This window comes from Crocodylus siamensis, chromosome 4, assembly GCF_052110815.1.
Source record: "Crocodylus siamensis isolate JL-2025a chromosome 4, ASM5211081v1, whole genome shotgun sequence".
Taxonomy (NCBI): Eukaryota; Metazoa; Chordata; order Crocodylia; family Crocodylidae; genus Crocodylus; species Crocodylus siamensis.
The window spans coordinates 110352270-110378374 of record NC_143398.1 but is presented as its reverse complement, the minus strand read 5'-3'; the positions used below and the strand labels follow the sequence as shown (position 1 = coordinate 110378374).

General features: G+C 46.7%; 1 pseudogene; it reads left to right on the top strand.

The window, feature by feature from the left end:
- The first annotated feature begins 1585 nt into the window (after window positions 1-1585).
- On the top strand, window positions 1586-26105 carry LOC149866329 (fibrous sheath-interacting protein 2-like; annotated as a pseudogene).

Here is a 26105-nt window from a genome sequence, read left to right as displayed (position 1 = left end):
CTTTGCAAGGGTTGCTCAGCAGGCCAGCAGTGGCAGTAGTCCCCCCATCCCCCAGTGGGCTTAGTTTAAAGCCCGGTGGAGCAGGTCAGCCAGCCTGGCTGAGAAGAGCCTCCTCCCCAGGGGGGAGAGGTGGAGGCCATCTCTTCCCAGCAGCTCGCTGCCTCTCTCACCAAAGACCAGGCTGTGGTCATGGAAGCCAAAGCCTTCCCGATGACACCAGCTCCACAGTCTTTGGTTCACTGCGTGGATCCTCCTCTCCCTCCTCAGCCCATAGCCTGAGACTGGGAGGATCGACAAAAACACCACCTGAGCTCCCAGACCCCTAAGCCCCGCTCCCAACTCCCTGTAGTGCCTCACGACCTGGCTGGGGGTGCTCTGAGCCGTGTCATTGGTGCGCACGTGAATAAGGAGCATGGGATAGTGGTCTGTGGGCCAGATGAGCTGTGGGATTCTCTCCGCAATGTCTTGGATGCGGGCCTCCGGGAAGCAGCAGACTTCCCGTGCTAAGGGGTCGGGGCGGCAGATTGCCCCCTCAGTGCCCCGCAGGATGGAGTCTCCCACAACAAACACCTTTTGTTTTGTCTTGGGGAGAGCAGGGCCAGTAGCTGTGGTTGAGCCTGGGTTGCCTGCGGGAGCTGGCAACTCAGCAGGCTCTGCTGGGGCTGCAAGAGGTGCGAACCTGATGCTAAGCTCCGGGGAGGGAGGGGCCTTGGTGCGGTGGGCCTTGGGGCCCTTGACCACCTTGGTCCATGCCCCTGACTGGGCAGAGCAGGAGGTCCCAGAGTCCTCCTTTCTCCTGGAGGGAGACGGTGCTCTCCCCTGTGGCTCCCGGGGGAGAAGGGCCTGGCAGTAGCAGTCTATCTCCTGCTCGCAGTCCCTGATGGCACACAGTCTCTGGACTGTGGCCTGGAGCTCCTCCAGCTGGTGCGCCAGAGACCCCTGTAGGGAGCAGACCCCGCAAGGGGAGGTGGCCATGCTCCCGGGCCCCAGAGCCTGAAAAAGGGACAGGCAGCCCCCGCAGCCAAGAGCCAGGGGCTCCGTCTGCGTGGAGCCCGGAACCATTTGCTCCGTCTGGGTGGCCGTCTCTGAGGTGCCCAATGGGGGGGCCACAGAGCCCAAGGGGACCCTCGGGGTGCGGCGCGTGCCCATCCGTGTCATGCCTCTGGTAGGCTGGCTATGGCTGGGGCTGACTACTCTGGGGGGGTTGCAGGCAGGGTCTTGTGCTCTCTTGCGCGAACTCTGCGCTAACTCAAGCGCCTGTTTACACAGCCTGTTCGCGCGGCTCCAGTTGCGTGGCTTCCTGGGGGGCTGGGCCAAGTAGGGGCCTGGGCGGGGGCTTGACCCGGCCTGGCTCCATGCAGCCGCCTTCTCCCAGGGAGCGAGGAGTTAACCCCTTCCCACCATGAGCCCACTTACCTCCAGCTGTGCCAGGGGTCGGCAGGGGGCTCCGCGGCTGCTGAGGGGGTGTCTGGGGGGCTTCAGGGGAGCGGGGGCGCAGCGGGCTTTTACCCACGCATCTCTCACTGCTCTGGAGCCTGACTGACATTGGTTTTCCCAATGTTAAGGGAGAGTCCCAGGCTACGATATGGTGGACGAGGATATCATCATTGTCAGCCTACTGAAGGTCAGCGATGCCAGACATGCTAACTTTCATTTTGCTGTGAAGGTAATGTAGGTTGAAAAGCTGACCGTACTCAACCCCAATTCCAGGGGGAAGGAGTCTCAGCTGAAAATCAAAATCACAGCAAGATAGATGGAAAAAAGGGTTGGGGTGATGACACAGCCCTGTTTGACACCAGTACAGATGGTAAGTGGGTCTGTCTCTGATCCACTGCAAAAAGGCTCTTGAATCTTACAGAGATGGGCATAACCAAAAGCAGGAGCTGGAAACTGACACCCGACAAATTCCAAAATGGAATAATGCATGCAAGGAGGGTGGTAACACTTGGTACTAACTGGGCAGTGATGGTTTCTTCCTCTTTCAATGTCTTCAAATCCAGACTTTCCTTTCTGGAAGGTATATTGGAAGTTCTCTATAGAGAAATACATTTTGTGCTGCAGGAAGTCAAACCTATCATTCAATGGTTCCTTGCAGGCCTTAAAGATCTATATGAATACAGACATAGCCAGCCAGGGATACTTCGTATAGATTTGGCTGATAAATGGTGCCACTATACCTTTATTTATAAGGAAGTCTATTTCTCTATAGTAGAGAGGAAACATGCCGTAAGCTGTTTTCCAAGACTGGAAGAATGCCATATTTACTTGCATACAACATTCTCCGCCCCTCCCAAGGAAACAAAACGGCAGCTGGAAATTGTAGTGCTCATTATACATGAGAAATACATTAAGAACAGGTTCTGCCAGTTATGGGCAAAAGTCAAAATAAAATCTTCACATGACTCATAGAAGGCAGAGCAATGAACAGACTCTGCTTCCTAACTATTAATACTTAGTTACTTATTACAAGGGAAGATTTCCCCCCCTCCACACTTTTCTACCCTTTTAAAAACAAGGTGCACATTTATATTCTGAGGTGTGTTGTATGTGAGAAGAGAAAATGTGTATATTTATTATATGACAGCCCCTTATTAAAATCTTAATAGAACACAGGAAAGGATGATCCTTCGACCTACACACCTGCCTGTATGAAATAAGGTGTTTCATGCTCAGGCTGAAGGAAACTTCAACTTTAAAGTTACCATTAGTAGCTACGGGCTTCAAAGTAGTAGTTACACTGATACTGGTTGACTAATTTTTAGTGAAAGATTTGCCTCTTGGTATCAGCCCTTCACTTTCATGAATAGCAGTTCCATTAAATAATTCACTAGGTTGAGGGGAGGAAGGATTTAAGCAGGAGAAAAAAAAATTATATATATGCATGCTTAGCATGTCACCATGGTACATTGACAGTATCTTAATTTTAATCCGATACAGGGCCTGACCTAAAGACCATGGAAGTCGGCAACAGCCTTTTAATTACTTCAGTGGACTCTGAATTCAGTCCAAGGTGCCCTGATTCTATGCCAGCAGTTCAAACATGGACCAAATAAGTTGCAGCCAAAAAGAAGGGTCCAAATATCAATCAGTTCATAGTGGTCAACCGTCTGTATGAAAACTCATACCACTCCAGTGGTTACTCCCAAGCAGAGCCCAAGGAATGGGTACTTGTTAGGTTTCTCTGCTGCTCTCCCCAAAAAAGGCTCAGGGTATCATGAGGCCAGATCAGAGATCTGGGCCCATCCAGGGCAATTCATCCCCTGAGGCTGCAGAAGAATAGGTGCCACCTGCAGTGAGGCTGGATCAATGCCCTGGGCCCAGCTAGTCCTAGTGAGGCAATCAGAGCAGCCAGTCCCCTGAAGTCAGAGGCAACAGGCCCTACCTGCTCCATCCTTTAAAGCTTGGGCCCATCCTGCAGTATGCTGTCTAGGCAAGATTGAGGTACTTGTTCCTGATGTGTTTTCTTGCTCTTTCATTAGCTTTCTGGTTTTGACTCTTGGCTCCTGATTCTGGTTTGAATCCTGACATAGCCTGACTCTAGCTTTGGTTCCTGATTCCAATTCTGACCTCTGACATGTCCTTACTCCCTGGAATCCTCAATCCTGGACTTCTTCGACTGCCAATGTCCTGGGCCTTAACATGGAGTACTGAAAGACTTTGCTCAACAATAGGTGTTTTGAATTCCTAAGAATTAAGTGCCTTGTCAGGGAACTTTTTAAAATACAAAGTTGGTTTTTTTAAAAGAAGACTGCATCATCAATTTCTCTTTCTAAACAGGAGCAGCCTGCAAGGTCCTTTAATTTCAATCAAAATGACCAAAAACAGGACACACAGAGTTCTTGCTGTTAAACAGAAAATTGAGTTGAGAAAAGCTGTACCCAAAGCAATCTTGTTTGTTTACAAAGAGTTTTCCTAAAATCATGCCGAAATAAAATGGGTGTCAAAGAAATGGAGTTCCAAGCCCCTTTGTAGCCAACACTCTACCTGCAAGATCTCGTCCTCCCATTTGTTGTCAGGGTTGTAATACAAACGCTCCCTTGGCTGTCCTTCGCTTTTTGATCTTTCTCTGTGTATTTCCATGGAGTTTTTGTTGCTGCTCCCACAGACATACAGGTGCAATCAAATATATTCCCCACTGATACATTTCTTACCAGTTCCTCCACAAAGTCTTAGCAATGACTGGCTCGTGGTGGTGGACAGGTCTTTTTCAACCTGGAGGGATGTGGGCAGTGGGGTCCCCCAGGGCTTGGTCCTCGGGCCCGCATAGTTCAACATCTTCAGCGGTGACTTGAATGAGGGGGTGAAAAGCACTCTGTTCAAATTCGCAGATGACATTAAGATGTGGGGAGAAGTGGGCACGCTGGAGGAGAAGGACAGACTTCCACTAGATCTAGACAGATTACAGGGGTGGGCGAATGAGAACAGGATGGGTTTCAATACTGACAAGTGCAAGGTGATGCACCTGGGGAGGAAGAACCAGCACCATACCTACAGGCTGGGAAACTCCCCTCTTGTCAGTGCAGAGGCAGAAAAGGATCTTGGACTCATCATTGATTCCAAGATGAACATGGGCCGGCAGTGTGGGGATGCAGTCAGGAAGGCCAACCGCACCTTGTCATGCATCCATAGATCCATCACGAGCAGGTCCAAGGAGGTGATCCTCCCCCTCTATGCGGCATTGGTCAGGCCGCAGCTGGAGTACTGCATCCAGTTCTGGGCGCCGCACTTCAGGAGGGATGTGGACAACATGGAGAGGGTCCAGAGGAGGGCCACTCGCAATATCAAGGGGCAGCAGGGCAGGCCCTATGAGGAGAGGCTACGGGACCTAAACCTGTTCAGCCTCCACAAGAGAAGGCTGAGAGGGGATCTGGTGGCCATCTACAAACTGGCCAAGGGGGATCAACAGGCAATGGGAGGGTCCCTGTTTCCCCGAGCACTACCAGGAGTAACAAGGAATAATGGCCATAAGTTGTCTGAGAGTAGATTCAGGCTAGATATCAGGAGATGCTACTTCACAGTCAGGGTGGCTAGGAGCAGGAACCAACTTCCAAGGGAAGTGGTGCTCGTCCCTACCTTGGGGGTCTTCAAAAGGAGCCTAAACAATCACCTAGCCAGAGTCATTTGACCCCAGCACTCTTTCCTGCCCGTGGCAGGGGGTCGGACTTGATGATCTGTTCAGGTCCCTTCTGACCCTATCAACTATGAAACTATGTGGTCTCAAACTCACATTTTGAACAAGTTCATGAACAGTGCTTCTCCACTGTCTCTAGTATCCCAAAACAATATCCTCAAGTGATGGCTGTTCTACAATAGCTCCACTAAAGTGGTGTGATTGTCCAAAGGTCAGTATAACAATACTGTAGAAAGGCTTGGTTTGCAGAGTCTGTATTTAAGGCCACCTAATGCCTGCTATGAGATCTTGCTTTCAATTGCTTAAAACATTTGCTATATTTTAGCTGTTTGGATTGAAAACTTGCTTCAGACTTCCAGTGTTTCAGCATGAGATACTAAAGACAGACATACAAAAGGAAGAAAGAACATTATAGCAGTGGAATGTGGCAGCATCTGAAAGCTGGTAAGCTAAAAGTGACTTGCAGACAGCAGTTGAGAGCCACTTTACAGCAGCTGTTCCAGGACTGTTATAAGGAGGTCCAAAATAGGATGGACAGTTAGTTACCCTGAGAAGTTTGCATTATGACGTGCTGAATATGCTATAAAATGTCCATAAACTGATGGACTTTGTGAAACACTTCCATCACAATAGGGCGGATTGATTTAAATCAGGAAGCCAAATTCAAATAATTGATCTTTATCAACTTTCCCATTATATATATATGGTTTTTAAAGAAAGGTATGTTTTTATTGGTTGACATAGCAGTTAAAAGATGTTGATTTACAACTAAATACTGTTTCTCCAGTAGCTCTGGTATATACGTTTCCTAGGTACACAAACTAGAGCTATATGTATTTTAAAATATATAGCTTAATACAGGGGTACTCAACCTTTGGCCTGTGAGCATCCCACAGAGCCATCTCATTTGTCCTGCAGAGTTTCCTATGGGTCCAGAAATGTGCTTGCGGGAGCATGGTGGCCATTAATACAGACACCCTAAGCCCCATGTAGCCGGTTGGAGCCTGAGAGCCCTTCTCTCTGCAGGGCTGGGCTGTGCCCTTTCCTTCCCCCTGCTTCTCGATCAAAGATTAGCCAAAGCCTTTTCCCCTTACCCTGACAGGGCTGGGTAGGGGCCAGCCCATGCCCCATTCCCCCACAAGGCCAGGTCAAGCTCCTTGCTGCTGCAGGGCCATATTGGGGCTGACTTGTCTCTCACCCCACTCTACATGGCTGGATGATGCCTGTGGTACCTACCCAGGGCCCTGGATCAGGACCACTGGCTGGATCCAGCCCACAGTCAGACTGGGCACTGCCTAACCAGGCTGCAAGGGAAGAAGGGTGAGCACTACTGGCTTAATATATTTGGATTTTTAGAAGTCCTACATTTTAGTATGCTATGCAATGTAGAAATATGTATTTCTTGTTCACTAAATGGTTAAAGTTTTTCTCGTATTTGTATCAAGGTGCATTAAGTTGACAACTTTAATTTGATTAAACACAAAACTAGCACTTCAAATGCATTCAGTCTTTATTGTTGTGTTTATGGAAACTTTTTTTTAAAATCAAAATGTGGCACCCATTTATTAAACATTAGTATTAGCTGTTATAGTATTAGAAGTTTGAACTGTGGTTAGTGAATTAAATCAATTATTTCAGGCAATCCTAGGGAATTTTTTTTAAAACACCTAGGTGAAAGTAACTTGAATGCAAGTTCCTACTTGCTAATTCTCTTTAAAATGAGACAGTGGTTTGTTTGTTTTTTACCTAGGCTGTTTTGAAAAATGTTACCCTTCTTCTTTCAAGTTTTTAGAACTTGTGAATCTCATTCTCCTCCCCCTTTTTTTATTAATAGACTGGAAGAGAAAAACAAGCTTCTTCCTTTCTCCTTCATTTGGACTAGTTCATTCAAAGCTGGGAAATATTCCTTCTGTATACTGGTTTAGCACTTCAACAAACTGGTTCCAGGTGTAGTACTAGTGACTTCCACCAGTTCAGTGGTGTGACTTTCTTTAAAACAACCTCAGCAAACATGTACTGCTTGAATGGTTTACCTCTAGCCCTGAAACTGATTTTGGTTGGCATGTTTGGATGATTTAAGAGATGCCTATGTTACAGCAGCATTTTCTTCTTCAACAGTTAGGCATCTACCCTGGTACTTTGTGTTAAGTATATTGACCAAAAAAACGAGGTAGAGTAAGTGCTTGATCCATCAGCTTCTTTACCAACTTCAATCTTAACTTTTGCTGTTGCGTATTTCTTGCTTTAATGTTTCTTGAAGTTCTTTCTAGATTTCAGCAGCATTGTTTCTGTAGTTTCTCCAAGGCTATGGAAATAAGATTTGGTATATTTAGCATATCATTTACATTTCTCTCTAGTCCAATGGTGACTACTTTGGTTATGATACTTTCCTCAATTTTGTCAAAAATTTTTTCAGAGATGGTCATCAGACTGGGCAGTTCTTAATAGATAGCTCAAAGTAGTCAACCACTGAATTCCATTGTGCATCTTAAGGGAGAATGGACTTGGGTCTCCCATCTCTCTTCAGTGAACCTGAAGCAAACTGGTTTTCATGGAAATTTTCTGCAATTTTTAGAAATGTTTTCCTTTATTTCTTGTGTACTTAAACCTTTGGCTAAAAGATGCATCAAATGACCACTGCACCCATACATTGAAAGTTTCAGGTTTGCTTCATTATCTTCTTTGTGTCTTCTCATCTTTGCTACATTTGCAGCAGCATCTTTGACAAGGCTATATGTACATGACACTTGAATTTTTGCTCAGAATTTGTTACAGCTTTTACTCCTGCTACTTTAAAATATTCTGCAGCATGGGCATTTCCTGATGTATCAGCTTTTTATGAGATAACAATCTCATCTTCTGTTGGCACACAAGCATGTTACTGGATTGTTGCCTGTTGCTCCATCCATCAAGACTTAAATTAACACTTTTCCCTCCAATGTATTCTGCACATTATTCAATTTCCTTCTCATACACTGTGTCTAGAAGCCTTCCAACAATATCTATTCTGCTGGGTGGAGTGTAACCCGGTCCTAATGATTGAACCATCACAGTGGAATGTTTGTCCTGAACAAGACAAAAGGGAGAATTTGTTGCATAAATGAATTGAGCCATCATTTAATTCCTATTGTCTTGATGGACTTTGGTCCTGATTTTAAACTCATCCATACTTTTTTCATTATCAAGTAAAACTACCTTTTTTAGATACAGGATCTCTTTTACCTAGGGTTCATATTTGCTTACAGTGGGCAAGTCTACATGTGCCAGTTGGGGGCAGTAATAAATTGGGGAGCTTATCTATCTGCAGTTTATTGCTCCTGGGAATCTCCTGGACACATTGTTTATATGTGCACTCAGACCGCAGCACATTGAGCCAGGTTGTAGCAGCCCCAGCTGGCAGGGAGCCCAGGAGTCAACCTGTCAGCCTGGTGTTGCTCTTATCGGGCTCCATGTGTTGCTGGCAGCCACCCCACTGAAGTAGTCTCATGCCCCAGCCAGCTGGCTCAGCATCTACACTTGCACTGCTGAACACAAAAAACAGTCTGCAGCAGGATAGGACTCACAAGTTCTAATAGGGGCACATATGTAGACAGTTAGCTTCACTGATTTCTTCACACTGATGACTCTTGTTCATCTTGGAGTCCACTATGACTCCTGATATCCCTTTCTGCTTCTGTGCTGCTGAGAGGGTCACTTCCTAGCCTGTAGATATCCTGGATATTTTTGCGCCTTACGTACAGCCCTCTGCACTTGTCCTTCTTGTACCGCATCCTATTGTGTACTACCCACTTTTCTAAACTGTCCAGGTCTGCTTACAATTGTGCCCTACCCTCCAGAGTGTGCACTTCACCCCACAATTTAGTATCATCCGCAAACTTGGACAGAGTACACTTCACACCCACATCCAAGTCACTGATGAAGATATTGAAGAGTACAGGTCCAAGGACTGAACCCTGCGGGACCCCACTACTTACATCCTTCCAGGTCGATACCAACCCATCTACTACCACACTCTGGGTGCAACTGCTAAGCCAATTTGCCATCCACCAGACTGTGTAAACATCTCTGATACAGCCTCTTAATTTATTTATGCAAATAGGATGAGATACTGTATCAAAGGCCTTGCTAAAATCCAAGAAAACAACATCCACTTCTACTCCTGCGTCTAAGTATTTTATGACCCTGTCATAAAATGAAACCAGATTGGTCAGGCATGATCTATCTGCTACAAATCCATGCTGGTTTCCCTGTTGCATTATTTTTCCTGCTGGACTCCTACAAATATGATCCTTCATAATCTTTTCAAAGACCTTTCCAAGGATGCAGGTGAGACTGACTGGCCTATAATTACTCGGATCCTTCTTCCTCCCCTTCTTGGAAATAGGGACCATATTGGCCTTTTGCAGTCCTCCAGAACCTGACCCAAGTGCCACAAGTGCTCAGACATCCATGCCAGTGGGTCTGCTATAACACCAGCCAACTCCTTCAGTACTCTTGGATGCAGTTCATCCAGGCCTGCTGACTTGAACACATCCAGTCCATCAAAGTGACTCTGCACCAAGTCAGCGTCAACAGTTGGTGGGCTGGTGTCCCTCTGATGCCCATCTAAGAACCCATTAGGAGACTTATTTTGAGCCCCATTCAGAAACACTGAGGCAAAAAACAAATTGAATAGCTCAGTCTTGTCCCCCGTCTGTCACTACTTGCTCATTTTTGTTCAGTAGGGGTCCTATGCTGCCCTGCATCTTCTTTTTACTCCCTACATACCTAAAAAAAGACTTTTTCTTGTCTTTTAATTTGTGTAGCCAGCCTCAGCTCTATAGTTGCTTTGGCTTTTCTAACTACCTTCCTGCAAGTGCAGGACAAGTAGGTATACTCCTCCTTGGTAGCTTCCCCCTGCTTCCACTGCCCCATGCCTTCTTTATTGCTCTTAGGCTCCCCTGGATTTCCCTGTTTAACCAAGGAAATTTGGGGCTCCTTTCCCCCTTTTCCCTCATACTGAGATCGTCTCCCTCTGTGCCCAAAGGATCGCTTCCTTTAGAAATGACCATTCTTCCTGGACTCCCATCTCGCCAATACTCTTATCCTGCAGTGCATCATTGACTAGACTCCTAAGCACACTGAAGTTAGCCTTCCTAAAGTCAAGCACTTCCACCCTACTAGTTATCTTACCCACCCCCTGCTGTATAGTGAATTGTAATAAACATCTAGTGTAGGCACACCCACTGAGGAATAAAACACAGTTTAGAAATGCAGAGCTAATGTTAAAAAATGTATAATTGACAAATATTCCCACAGACTATCATATCCATCAGATTTTGAACACAGGGATTTTAAAACTCAGAAGTAATCCTCCCAAAATAACTTGCATTTTTGTCAGAAAGTTATCATTTACTGGCATTGCAATATATGGTAGGTGATGGCTGGAAAATGGTATTTACAGGTTTGCTTTTGGGAATTGGCTTGTAGGTAAAGTAGATTTTGCATTAGAACAATTGTCCAGGGGAACAGCAAGGGTTAATTGGTTTCTAAAACCTGTTTATGACAAAGTTTCCTTCAAGGCCCACTGTGTCTGAAGCCAGCAGACACACAGGCTGGGAAATTTGAAGACCTGTGCCACGGGGTTCCATCACATGAGATAAGGTCACAGTGCCCAGCTGCACAGGCCTTGGGTTTTCTGGTTTTGGTGAACAGATCAAATGAGGAGGCATGGTAAATAACCAAATTAAGATGTGTGCATGTGATGGGTCTGGGAAATGAAGGAATATGCTGACAGAACAGAATGTGGATGGTATGATGACCACAGGGAGACCAATCAATGATGCCCGGGAATGAAGAATCATCATAGGTGAAAGGATACAAAAGGGAGGATTTCAGAGCAGCAAAGAGTCCCCAAGAACGCAAAGCTTCCATGGACAGAGGACATACCACCAGCCTGTTTTACCCACCTCACTGGCCAGGGGGCATGGGGTGGTGGTGGTGGTGGCGGTGGGGGGTGTTGGTTAAGCCCTTGAGCTCCAAGCTGCTGACATCTGATATTCAAGAAAGAACCTCAGGGTGAAGCTCTCATACTGGCCAGATGTACCTTCCCTCTGTGATAGCCCTAGGACTGGTAGATATAGAATAAGCATGGGTTATTTTATTTGCCTTGCCAGTATTATTCTTATCTCCTATCACTAAGTATCAATAACATTTGTCTATTATTGAATGGAGAAGTCGTAGTTGGTCTGAAATTTTGGGCCTAACTGGAACAAGGTATCTGGGTCATAAATCCAATGCCAACAGTAGGCAATCCATAAGAATGGTTTAAAAATAGTAAGTTTACTGACCAATTGATCCCAATGACTTAGACCTATCCACATCACCATCTTCAAATTCATTGCCCTCTGAGAAGTATTTTTTCATAATGTTGTTTCATTTGGGGTAGATCAAAGCCCCCACAGCAAGGGAGGGATTGGGGCTGGGACTGAGCTCGGACAAGCTGCCCAGCCGGGGTGATGGGGCATGTGACTTGGGGAGGGAGGCTCCTGCCACTGCATGCCTCCAGTCTGGGAGCTGCTTTTCCAGTGGTTTCTCTGGCGGGTCTTGCCTCCAGCCTGGGAGAGCATGGGAGCAGGCATAATCTTTCATTCAGTGGATAATCTTTATCTAGGTGTACACATGATGATGTCTGCTGGAGTCAGAGGACAGGTTTCAGTACCTGGATGATTTGGCTGATCCTTTGCATGCAGTAGTGTAGACCCTTGCAGGATCAAGCTCCTAAAACAAAATACTGTGCCATATTTTTAAAGCTTGACCTTTTATAAGTTTGGTTTCTCTCTCCCACTCCAATTTTAGATAGAAGAAAACCAGCCTTTAGCTCCAGAGTTTTTAGTAGAGACATCTGGATTCTACATATTGTTGTAATAGATTATTATTAGTAGATGTTTAGGATTGTGAATCCAAAAAAAGATGATAAAGCCGGTAGGGAAATACAGATCATCCGAGCAAGGGACTGAAAATAGAGGGATGAGGGTGAGGAGGGGAACGCAACTAGGTTACAGGAGATACAATGTTAGCCAACTAAGCCCAGGGGAGGGGGGAAGGGGAGGGAGGGGGTTCGCGACTCTGAGAGAGTAAGAAGATAGATGTACACAAACCCGCTACAATGGTCCGCAATGGTGGAGGAAGTGGTTCAAAGAAAGTGTATCAGTCCATATAGAGTCTCATTGCAGGGGTCCTCTTTGGGTGGAGTGGCATTGTCCATTGCTGAGGAATCCTCTCAAAGTGAAGGTCCACCTGGTGCGGGGGGGGGTTCAGACGGTCGCCTCTGGGTCCGGTCCAGTGGCAGTTCGTCTGGATACTAAATGTATACTTTAGTATTCGGCAGTATACTAAACGTATATCTTAGCCTATGCTGTAGTAAATTCAAATTTCATTTAGGTTACTTAATTTGTAAGAAGGAAAACTTAATTATTATTGAAGTAAAAAAACTGATTTAAAGGAAAGAAATCTGATTTTTTTTTAAATCATTTATTTTATTTTTTTTTAATTTTATTTATAATCCACGCTGCATCCCAAAGTATAACTATGCAGGCTTAAAGATATTTATTCCCTTCAGAAGGCTTTCCTCAAGGAAATTACTTCTGTGTCTGGCCTGCTGTGTAATTAGCCAGCATGATTCACCTCTCTGTGGTGCCCTTTATGCTTGCTATAGAGACATAGTTTTATAATTACCACCTACTAGTAGCATCAGAACAAACAATTAATAAATTCCATATAATTGTTGTTGGTGGTGTCCCCTCTTTCTTCTCCCTCCTCCCTTACCATAATCATTACTTTATTTACTTGTTATATTCCTGAAAGGAAAAACAAAATTTGATTTCATTTGAAAAAAGTCAATTGCAAAAATGACTTTAAAGAGACATATTTACTGTATTTTAAAGTTTGGACATTTAGTAATATTTCTCTAGTTTGATGTCAACTAATTATAGTGAAGGGAGGCTTAATTTTCATGTCCCAACTTAAAAACCTTTGTCCTATGATATGGTCTGTTAAGTGATGTGTAATGAGAGGGTTAAAGTTCAAGTTTCTCTGCTGAAGGCATCTGTTCCAGTACAAAAGTAGGAGAGCAGGGGTAGACAGGTCCCAAGTCATTTTGAGTATTACCAGTGAAAACTCATACTGTAGGCACAGACAGAAGTGACAATTTTTGCCTGATCTGGCCCATGAAAGCTCTCTACAGCCATAACCAAGCAGAAGGGCATGGCTACAAAACTCTTTAAAAGGGCCCAATCCTGGAAAAATCTGAACCCTCATTGCACGAGGGTTCGGACGTAGAAATTTCAAAACAGTAACTTGTGTCTGTGCTCAGAGATGATCCCAGCTGGGTGCGGGGCCTGGGGAAAAGCAGCCTGCACAGGGCCCCTCTCCCCATCCCATGGCACACTTACACTGGGGAGTGAAAGCCCCGTCCCTCTGGATGCAATGGGACAGGTGGCAGCCAGAACAGGCAAAGAGCCGTACAACCCACCAGGCAGGGGGGTGGCTTAAACTGCAGGGTCCCTGCCTGGCTCTGTGAGGTCCGCCAAAGCTCAGCCCCCTAGGGACAGCCCTGTCTGTGCAGCTTGCCAAACTCTATCTGTTTTCAGAATGAGAGGGGAGAAAGGGAACGGAAGGAGTTCAGTCTGGGGTTTCTTCAGCTGGTGCTGGAGGGTAGGGCAGGTGTATTGGAGCCCACTCCAGAGGTGGAGGGACTCCAGTCCATCCACCCCACACCCCAGTTCTAGGGATTCCTCAGCCAGCTCGAGCTCCCTCCTCTTTCTTTCCCCTTCCCATTCTGAAAACAGCACCTAGGCTGGGAAGGAGGAGAGGCTTACCTAGGGCCTCTAGGTGAAATGGGCTGCAGACTCACAGCCAGCAGCTGGATTCCCTGCCTCCTGCCTCAATCCAACAGTGAACTTCTGTTTGGTCCGGGGCACCACTGTAACTTGGAATGCTTCCTGCAAAGTGTTATGAGTTACAGAAGGGAGCTGCTCTTCTGTCTGCTCCCTGTAACTGCCAGGAAACCAATACACAACTAGTGGAAAACTCAGAATACTGGAAATGTGATAAGCAGCAGGGGCCACTTCATCTACTAGCTACATACCTTAAACTGCCAGGTGGATTCAGAGCAGTGTGTGGTAACCTAGTCTTGAGGGGACACAGGCTCTGGTCACAGCAGCTACCTCTCTCTCTGTCTTGATATCTTTGTTAATCTCTGATGGATAAAAATTTTTGGAAGCTGCTTTTCTGTGTTTGAACACAACTCTCAGACTTGAAATCCAAGCAGCAAACTGAATGCACAATGATGACCCCAGTTAAAGCGAGAGAGCTGCCTTAACAGTTGGTTCCCCAGGCCAGGAGTGTTGGATGAGGGTCAATGGGCCAGTCTGTGGGCCAGTTCATAATGATGCACCGTAGCCATTTAGGGCGGCCATCATAGAGGACATTCTGGTTTTCCGCTACTGTCCTCTGTCCTCTCTTAATACGAAACCCGATGCCTTTATGTCCTCTATTTTTCTCTTGAAGAGAGAGGACATAGAAGACATAAGCGCATTGGGTTTCATATCAATAGAGGACAGAGGAAACCAGACTCATCTCTATGACGGCATCCCGATAGCCAGCACACAGGGCCAGTCCAGTGGAGTGCCACATGCAGCTTGCACCCCTAGGCTGGTCCCTTGTGACATAACCCCTGCCATGATAGCTGTGGCAAAGAGGTTAAGGTGATGGACTCCAAATCCACTAGTGTCTCCCTGCAGAGGTCTGAAGTTTTTGGTTACAACCTGGGGTGTCTGTTTCTGTGGGGCCAGGCTCTTTTGCAATGAAAATGTTTAGGGGGCTGGGACACATGGCTTACAAAGAGAGGCTGAGGGAACAGGGCTTACTTAGTCTGCAGAAAAGAACATTTAGCGGGGATTTAATAGCAGCGTTCCACTACCTGGTGTGGTTACAGAGGGGATAGAGCTCCACTTTTCTCAGTGTTGCCAGATGACAGAACAAGGAGAGATGGTGTTAAGTTGTAGCACAAGGGAATTTTGGGTTGGGTATTGGGAAAAACTTTTTCACAAGGAGGGTAGTGAAGCACTAGAACAGGTTACCCAGAGTAGATGTGAAATCTCCATTCTTGGAGGTTTTTAAGACCCAGCTAGACAAAGCTTTGGTTGGGATGATAAAGTTAGGGATGGTCCTGGTTTCAGCAGGGGGGTTGGACTAAATAACCTCCTGAGGTCCCTTCCAACCCTCATTTTCTATGATTCTGTGTGCAGCATGTGTAGCCAGTCCAGTCCCATGGCACATGCCAGCCTGCTTGGGGCTCGCACTGCATGTGACACATGGGCTGGACTTGGTACCACGAGTGCTATATGCAGCACAGAGGGCTAGACTGGCCTTGCATGCTGTCTTAAGAGCAGGTTCAGATCAGGTTGCACCAGAGCCAGCAAGCAAGGCCAGTCCAGCTGGGTGCTCCATCCTGGCCCACTGTGCCATGTGTAGAATGAGCCCCAGAGCAGGGCCAGTGCATGCTGCATGTGGCGTACAGGGCTGGAGCTGCTGTGCGCTGCATCGGGCACAAGGAACCAGCACAGGGCTTTCAAGACCCTCGGACATTCGTTCATGGCTATAAGATTTTTATGTAAATGTATACATGACCCTAGGACAAGGCAGGGAAACTAGAGATGATGCTCTCTGCAGCACGTTACTTGCTCGGTATGGAGGCTCAAGGGCCAGCAATGTTGGGGATTGCTGACTTAAAATATTTAAGGGATTATATCTTTCTTATCTCTCACATTCTTTGGAGAGTGACTGGCATCTCCTGAGCACCTCCAAGCATGGTCATGTTACCTGGTCCTCATGTTCCTGCTTTGGGATGGTAACAGTGATGTGGTGAGACCCATTTCCTCTGCATTCACAGAGAAATCTTTGAGGAACTGGGCCTCTTCCTACTCCAGAACCATCAGAGTTAAGTGACAAGGGGGAACCAGCCTATAGAAGCAGCAGACACTAGGAGGAGAAAAGGACCATTGCAGGATGAAGAAATGGAGAGAGGATTGGGATTCTTGGCTATGTGAAAGCAGCTCCTCTCTTTTCCTGTCTAGCATACTGGTTCTCAACCCTTTTGTACCAGGACACATTTGTAAACATCGATGGCTAGTCCCGACCCAGTACCCCTCACTCCTGATCCACTGCCCCTGCCCCCAGGCCCCAGGTGTGTGGGGTGGGGGTCATGGAGTGTGTGGGGCAGGGTGTAGGTGTGTGGAGTGGGGGGGGGAGGAGGGTGTGGAGCATGGGGAGGCCCCAAGCAGCACCTTGCAAGCTAGAATTCTGACAAGGGAAAAGCTACGGTTTCCCATGTGTTTCTCCTTTTAAAGGAGAATCCATTTTTAAAGTCTGTTCTTGACCCTTTCATATATTCTTGTGACCTACTTTTGGGTTGTGACCCACTGGTTGAGAAACACTGGTCTGGGGGATTTGTATTCCTAAGCCAGCAGCCTCCTCTTAAAACCCAGATGTTCCAGGTCTCCCAGATAAGGCTGTACCTCTCTTCTCATCAAGTGGCTGGATAGGTTCTCATTTTTTTTTACCTGTATCAGGCAGGCTCAGGGTAGATCCAGGGGAGTGCACTGGTGCACTTGCCTCCCTGTTGATGCCTAGTCCACCCAAAGCTTAAAACCAACTGCCTGGCAGTGGTATTTCTAATTAGGCAGTGCCAAGACAGTCAACTGACTTCATGGATCATTATAATCTACCCTTTCCCTTCTAGACCCTTTATTCCACAGGTGCTAACAGTTCTCTCCTTTTTAACGCTTTTGATGTTCCACCAGTCAAGTGAGCCTTTGTTCTGCCATCCAGCTGTCATTTAGCTGCTTCTGGTTATGAAGCTCCTATTTCCCAGCCTTGCAGATGTGTTTTTAACTCACTGCAGTGAAACATTGCTGGTTCCTGCTTCCATCTTAAAGCAAACAACACAGGGTTAGGCCCTTGCATATTTGGAAAGCTTCTAGTTTCAACCATAGAACAGTATATGTTGTGTTGATGGACCTTGCCGTCTGCACCTCCCCTCCTTCCTCCCCACACATACTTTTCAAATCCTAGATGCACCATAGGCAAGGTTATACTTGGCCAAGCGTGGGCACATGAATGGGGTCTAACCCCCTAAGCTGAATAGAGTGCCTTGCAATGGGGACAGAGCGAGGGTCTTTATGCTATGCCAGTTGAGACCAGCGACCAAAGGTGAAAGGAGTGATTAAAGAGTGGTCATTCCTTAAGGATATGATCATCAAAGCACAAAACAAGTCCAGTCCCATGCAGAGGAAAGGTAGCAGAAGGGCTGGTAAGCCCTCTTGGCTTAATATGGATATCACGGTCCACTTGAAAAAGAAGAAAGAGGTATAGAAACAATAGAAGCTTGGGACAGTCCCCAAGGAGGACTATACAACAATGGCCCACACTTGTAGGGAGCAGATTAGAAAGGCTAAGGCGGTGACTGAATTTAAACTAGCAACTGAAATCAAGGACTGGAGAACTCTCTGAGGACTTGGAGGTGCCACCTAGCAAGGGCGGAGAGTTAAAGCCAGCAGATAATGCCATTTGGAGATGGCAGCAATCTCCACCTGGAATCACAGGGGAATCAGAAGGTCCCTGAAATCACGTGCTGACACATCGTTCTCAGCACCAGGAGAGGGAATAATGTTGCGAGTTTTTAGCTACAGCAACTGGGGTTTAACCCAAGCTGTCTAAGCAGAAGAACACCTTGCCAGAGTTACCTGAGGGGAGCAAACACCCAGGACTGAGGACCAGTCTGTCTTGTCCCAGCAGCAGGAAGAAGTGAAGGGCATATTGGTGTCCAAGACTCCTGCTCCCCTCTTGGGAGCTCTGGGCCACCAGGAACCACCATAGTAGTGTCACAGTTAGTGCCCATCCATGCTATGTTGCCATTGTGACAAGATATGTTGCCATAGCTTGTTGCTTCAGTGACATAGCGTCTCATGTAGACGTGCCTAGGGAGTCGCTGCTGAAAGGGAGGGTGAGCAGGGCATGACCAGGGTTTTTTCCACTGTTCTTCTCTTACTTACAGTGCATTTAAGGTCTAGGTAGTGGTAATTCAGAGGCTGTACCCTAAACTCCCATGTCTGCCACATGGTTTTGTCACTGAGTCACTTGGGGCACCTATAGATATGCAGCAAGGCTGCTTTGATGTACTGTAATTACAGTGTGTGGGAGCAGACTTGCATCTGCTGGGGCATGGTAATTACCGTGCTCTAGCAGACTCCAGCACCATGTGTACCAGTGTCCCTGCAATGAAAAATGGTGGCTACTCTAACTAAAGCACTGCCCCTCCACACTCCCAGAGCAAGTGTATAAACACCCCTGGTTTTGTCACTCGTACTGCTGGGCAGCTCACACTCACTACATGGACTTGGCAGAACTGTCCCCTCTCTGGCTAGACTAGTCCCCACGCTGTCGAGAATGGGCTTCTCTTGTACTGTTCTGACCAGCCTCCGGCACTGGGCACTGTCAGGGATGGGATACAGGATATGCTAGACTATACAATGAAGGGGCTGCTATGGGTAGGGGATGAGCCCAGCTGGGTGGGGAGAGTGGGGCAGACTGTGAGCTCATAGATAGGCATTGGTAGGATATCAGGCATTGGGCCAGAGAGACAGTGACCTCATAGAGGGCTGACATCACCTGCAGGGCAAGTTCCAGGACCCCAGGCCAGAGGCTCAGACCTGAACAGACCCTTCGTGGTGGCAGGTCTCTCTGGCTGAAGCTGATACTGGTGAGGGAGAATCTGATTCCTATTTCTGGTCCCAGGGCCAGCTCTCATCTGCCCATCCCTTCTGCTGCACAGCTGCCACCCCCAGAAACTCTCAGGTTTGGGCCAAGTAGTGCAGTTGGGCTCCTCTCTCTGCCTGGTCCCCAACCCTTCCTCATGGTTAATGAGTTCAGGGTTGTGGCCTTTCTCAGTCACAGTCTGTAATTTAGGCCCAGGTCACAGGGCCCTAGCACACAAGAACATGGTAGTAGCTTTGGTATAAAAGCCAGTTGCAAGCTTTGCCAAATCTCAGCCAGTTCAAGCCCCCTGCAATGTTTGGGCTTGGGACAAAATGTCCTAGTTGTACCCTTTTGATGGGCGGGGAGCTTTGAGCCCCATATTCCCCTGGAGCTCTGTCTGTCTCTCCAGCTGTCTGTCACTCTGACTTGGGCATTGCTGACCTGAAAATAAAGAGGCTGCTCCAAGTCTCAGCCACTGAGGGTCAAGTACAATGCTGCAGACCCAACAAAAGCTCCCCCCATCACTCCTCTGACTTTCACAGGGGCTTTTCCTGTCTGCTCTAGTTCTCCCTTTCCTTCTCCTCTTGCCATTTCCCTATTCCTACACCTGTTTCTGCAGAGCAGCTGAGCTGTGCCTGAAGGGATCTGGGGGGAGGCAGTAAAGGAATGGGATTTTCTTCCAGTTCCTTCCTGGGAGGGCTCAGGAGGGTGGCAGAGACCTTTGAGGAAGGTCAAGCATGGGGTTAGAGGCTCTGTGTCTCTGTGCCTGACAAAAGCAGTGCAAGTGAGAAGTGGAAGGAGGGGCAATTTTTGGGGGTGTTTTTATTGGACCAGGTGTAAAATGTGGGAGCAATGTTAGACAAAGGCACAAAAGAAGGGTGGGTACCTGGTGCCCAGAAACTTCTCTAATTAAACAAAAAGACTGACTGCGAGAAAAAGGTGACAGAAAAAATAGAAATTGAAGTGGGAATTCTTTCCCACCTATATGGTCCAAGAAAAGATGTCCCTAAAATCACCTTGATCCTTCCATATTGCTCAGACCATTATCACTACAACAATACTCCAACCCTACTAGGAGGAAGGATATGGCTTTTATTCAAATGAGATAGACATAGCCAATCATGGGGCAAAGTTTTTGATGCTAGCAGACAATAGCCGGGTGGTTGCTTAGCATAATGTGATTGTGATCCAATTACATTCCATACTGCCAAAGAGAAGAAATTAAACTTGCAATTGTATGGCCATGACATCTTATCACATGATCAGTGTTTCTAATCATCTAATCCCTCCAAATCGAAGATAATGAGGAATACAACTGATAGGAGGAAAACATTACAAAAAAAATTATAAAAGGAAGTGGAGAATCCTAGGAGAATAGTTCGTCATTTGGCCAAAGAGCCATGACTCTACATTCAAGAAAGAGAAGCCTTTGTTTCTAAGCCCCTCTGCATTCAGCAAGTAAGGGAAGGCAGCAAATAGGGACCAAGCAGCAGTACCTGGCAAGGAGAAAAAGGAGCAATAAATAGCATTGGTAGAAATTAGGAGGAGTGGGTTCTGCCATGTGAGTTGACTCAGGAACTGACAACAACAGTGTCCACTTCTCTGTTCACCAGTCTAGAGAGGAGCCGGGCGGGGGGCACACTTTACAAGTAAAGCTCACATTTGCTGACATTTGCTGACAGCAGAAGAGTGGGGAGACTCATGGATATTCCCAGGATCTGGACAGGGGTCTATCCCAGGCTTTGGACAGGGATGAACTCTAGTGACCCTAGGGCCCTGTGCCCATTCTCCCTCCCCAACAAGCCTGACCTCTGCTTTTAGGTCCCCTCCAACTTGGCCTTGTCCCAGTTCCATTTTTCCTCATTCTTGACTCCTTGCCAAGCATCCAAGCACTCAGTTGGATATCTAACATCCCATTGCAAGGCCTTATTAGAAAATGTGACTTAGAACATCTCATAGAGAAGAGAGATACGGAGCATGGTCCCCTTCCTGGCTCCTAAGGGAAAGGTGAATCCTTCCGCTCTCATTGTGCCTTTGAAAAGACAGGACATGGCCTGTGTTAATTCATCAGCAGTACACTCCACTGAAACAGTTCACAAACCTCCAAGTTATACCTCACAAATGGTATTAGCAGCTCCTTGGAACCTGTTCAAAAATGCTACAGTCGCTTTAGCAAAAAGACATGCAGGTAAAGGAGGGGGTGGAGTAGAAATTGACTGCAGCACAAGTGATATTAACCAAGAGTTTACATGTTTCTCAGAGATTTAGCCAGGGTTTACCTGGACCAGAAAAAACTCAAAAGCTTCTTCGAAGAAAAACTTCAGATGGATGGGCAAAGAAAGTGACAGAGCAAAAAGAAACAACATATGCTTCATAAAGCAATGGAGGTTAGAAACAAAGCCACAGTACAATTTATATACATCATATATACCTTAACGAGGTAATCGGTAAATGGCTAGGGTCAATAGTAGCCAATGGATTTTTTGGCAATTCTATTTAGAATTTCATAAAGAAGTTGAGGACTATAGCCCCAATCTAATAACATGCACATGTTGTATTTCAAGAATGTCTATGATCCCAGGGAGCTTGATAGGACTGCTCCCATGATTGTTTCTTAGCAAGCTGCATTACTGTTTTCAGGATCAGGGTACAACACAGAAGGATACTGGACCCTCTTAATTTTTAAATTTGATGTGCAAAGTTCTATAATGCTTGACCATCCTGATCTCCACGTATGGTCTCCACTGTTGTATCTGTCTTTTCACCATCTTTCTATTAAAATGGTTCTGTACCTCAGGCAAAACTCTGGCTACACCAAAGTCAATGTCAAGATCCCATTTAATTCAGTAGGGCCAAGCTTTTATCCTCACTCACCCTCAGAGTTGGGTTTTTATAGCAGAATATGGGACACAGACTCCTAGACCTGCAAGCAGTTTGCACTCAACATATAGGACTGTCCAAGAATTGATTGTTTTTCATGCCAGGTAATCGGCAGCCTAGATTTATGCCAAACAAGAAAAGAGCATCCTCTTGGGTAAGAAGTCAGGGCATGGGGAGATGTCGGAAGTGGAAGCTGATGATGTCAAAACTGAAAGATAAAGTGTACCCTTCCATGACATGTATTGTTGTGCAGGAGTCCTCAAATGGCATTGTTCCACACAATCTTGCACATTATTTTTAGAAACAAGTGAGCAGGATATAATGCTAGAAGATGTGCTGTATTGTGAATGGTTGTATGACAGATGCTCTTTTCTTAACACCAAGGGAAACAACAGGGTGACAAAACTATAGAAGGCAATAAAGCTCGGTGGCCACAGATTAGTAGCTTCATAGTTTCATAGTTTGTAGGGTCGGAAGGGACCTGAGCAGATCATCTAGTCCGACCCCCTGCCATGGCAGGAAAGAATACTGGGGTCAAATGACCCCAGCTAGATGTTCATCTAACCTCCTCTTAAACACCCCCAGGGTAGGGGCCAGCACCACTTCTCTTGGAAGCTGGTTCCAGACCCTAGCCGCCCTGACAGTGAAGTAGCGCCTCCTGATATCTAACCTAAACCTACCCTCTGCCAGCTTGTGACCGTTATTCCTGGTCACTCCTGGCGGTGCTCGGGGAAACAGTGACTTCCCCAATGCCTGCTGATCCCCCCGACTAGTTTATAACAGGCCACAAGATCCCCGCTCAGCCTTCTCTTTTGGAGGCTGAACAGGTTCATGTCCCACAGCCTGTCCTCATAGGGCCTGCCCTGTTGTCCCCTGATCATATGAGTGGCCCTCCTCTGGACCCTCCATGCTGTCGACATCCCTCTTGAAGTGCGGCGCCCAGAATTGGACGCAATACTCCAGCTGCGGCCTGACCAGTGCCGCATAGAGGGGGAGGATCACCTCCTTGGACTTGCTCGAGATGCATCTGTGGATGCATGACAAGGTGCAGTTGGCCTTCCTGACTGCCTCTCCACACTGCCGGCCCATGTTCATCTTGGAGTCGATGATGACCCCCAGATCCCTTTCCGGTTCCGTGCTGACAAGAGGGGAGTTCCCCAACCTGTAGGTATGGTGCCGGTTGTTCCTCCCGAGGTGCATCACCTTGCACTTGTCTGTGTTGAAACCCATCCTATTCTCGTCCGCCCACCCTTGTAACCTGTCTAGGTCCGATTGTAGCCTGTTGCATCCTTCCAATGTACCCACGTCCCCCCACATCTTAGTGTCATCAGCAAATTTGAACAGGGTGCTTTTAACCCCCTCATCCAGATCGCTGATGAAGATGTTGAACAGTGCGGGCCCGAGGACCGAGCCCTGTGGCACCCCACTGCCCATGTCCTTCCAGGTTGAGAAGGACCCATCCACTACCACCCTCTGGGTGCGACCCACCAGCCAGTTGGCGACCCATTTGACTGTGTGGGTGTCTACACCACAGCCTCCCAGTTTCTTAATGAGAACGGGGTGAGAGACAGTGTCAAAAGCCTTCCGGAAGTCCAGGAAGACTATATCCACTGCTACCCCTGCGTCTAATAATCTGGTGATCTGATTATAAAAGGCCACCAGGTTGGTCTGACAGGACCTGCCACTGATGAACCCATGTTGGTTGCCCCTAAGCATGCAGTCTCCTGCTGGCCCCTCCTGGATGTGTGCCAGCATAATTTTCTCGAACAGCTTGCCTAGGATCGAGGTGAGACTAACCGGCCTATAGTTTCCCGGGTCCTCCTTCCTGCCTTTTTTGAAGATGGGGACCACGTTGGCCCTCTTCCAGTCCTCTGATACCTCACCAGAGCAGCACGAGTGCTCGTAAAGTTGTGCCAGGGGACTTGCAATGACCTCGGCCAGTTCCTTTAGAACTCTAGTAGACAGTAGCTTTGACCCAGTTCTGCTATGTGTAAAATGTGGGGAAAATGCTTTACATTCTGCACTAGGGGCTAGGGTGTTAATTAGCAAAAGCCTGCGCCATCCTTGAAAAGCATAAAAACTCCACAGCAGACAGTGTTTAGATGCCTCATCCTGAGGAAGAGCAGGGAGCAACACTGCCCAGGGAGGACACAGCTTTTGAGTTTGGGTGCAAGATGAAGAAAATGTCTGCAAATTAATTAATTCTTTTCAAGGAGAAGTGAGTTAGTTGACAAGTGAAACTTTCTTTGTGGTGGTGGGGAGGGCATGTTAGAGACAGTCCCAGTGTCAGGCCTTAGCATCTGTTAATATGGAACACGGAAGTGAGATTTCCTGTCATTTCCCACCCAGCATGTGGCAGAGTCTCTGGACACAGGGTCTATTGCACAGTGGGCATCCGAAGGTGTATCCAAAGCCTAGCCCCCATGACACTTGTAAGAGGGTAAACTGGTAAAATTAGGTCATCTCTAGGCTCATGTGCGGGAATCCTGGCCCTGCTGAAATCAGTGACAAACCTCCCCTGGGCTTCAAGATGGTCAGAATTTTCCTCTATGGTCATCAGACTGCATGTCAGGCCTTCAGAAACAAACTCAAAGAGAAGCAATGCTTCTCCTAGTTTGTCCTTCACTGACCTTTCCTGAACTGGCTGTTTCTTTATTTCCTATATTTATTCTGTTAGATTTATATCCCACCCTATCCAAAAGGCTCTGGAGACACATGTCACTTTGCATGGGGGGCTCTTATTGTTTGTCCTAAAAGTTTGAATCGCACCCAGCAGACAGCTCCTGCCATGTACAGATGGGAGAATGAAGGAATTCATTAACACATGTATTGTCCTTTCTCATTTGTTCCTGCTACAGAAAAACAAGACCAAAGAAATGACTGATGAAATTACAAATATAATGACCTGGTTTGTAGCTAAGGTAACAGACATTATATACCCAGCAATAATACAATATGCAGAGAGAAAAATAGCTGAGAGAGACAGGAGAGATGAGGAGGCCAATGCCAAATAGTTTGTCTTCACAGACAGAAAGAGAACACCCAGAAGATCCCCAGGATGCATGAAGAGAGGGACCTTCTACATCCCCCCTGGACACACTAAGCCAACAGTAGTCCACTCCGGAGTAACTCTACCCCACATTGGCAGGCAGCTTTCAAGAAAGCCCTTTCTTTTCACCATATTGAAAGGTATTTCCTGAAGAGGAAGTACCACATAAGGCAGTACAGCGAGCTCGCAGCAAGCCCCTGCCAACATATGGAATTGAGCCTCAGCCTTTGCAGTCATCAGCCAGTATTTATGCTGATGCTTTTTGATAGAGGTATGTGATGAACTAATGAGCAAACTGGCCCCTTCACAAAACCTACATGCTCAGGACCGTGCAATCCTTGGATGTGATCTTTCATGTATGAGCACAGACGTAGCTGATTCAGTGTTAAATAAGCTTTCCATATGTCAGGCCGCAGACCTGCAGCCGTCTGAAGATCAGTCTCTCTCCCCTGACATGGATACATTGAAAATTATTCACTCCAGTTTATTTGGCCTTCTGCAAAAAAGTGCTTCCAAAGTCTCAGTTTATGCAGACATGAAAAGAAACAAGAGTGCGCCAGCAGAGAGCTTAGGTGTTTTGATAAGGAGAGAAATTACTGATTACCAACAGGATGAACCCTTAGCAAAAGCACCCTCTTCAGCTCTGTATAAACCTCTAGAACCAGGGGAAATTGATGAGACGCTTTTAGAAGATGCTACCAAAAACAATGCCCAATGTCAAAGCCCCCACACCATCTACTTTGGGGGTATGCCACACATTTTTGGAAGATGTAATCAGCAGGCTTTTATCTAACGTTCTCCCTGCCACCGCCAGCACATCTTCCTCTACAGAAAAGAAAATGGAACTTGCAGAATTTGACTTGACTCACATGAAGATAATCAGTAAAGTTATGGCAAAAATCTCTGAAGATGAGAACTCTTCTTGCCAGCATATCGAACATCCGCATTTCAGGGAGGATGACATGATTCAAACAATTGCTGATTCAGTCTATCACAAGCTTTTGACACAATGTCAGTCTAAATTCAACATGCAGCAGTGTTTAAGAAGTGGGTGCATGATTATTTCTGAAGCTCTTTGTGACTTGGTCTTCCAAGAGATTTCTGGGAATCCATTTCAGAGCTCGCTTTCTGGAGAATTACCACTTCACCACTGTGCTGAAGCTATCAATATTGTTGAAAATACACTAAGAGACATTACTGAGCCTTCAGATAACCCAAACAGTTTATCATCAGAACTTAGTAAAATAG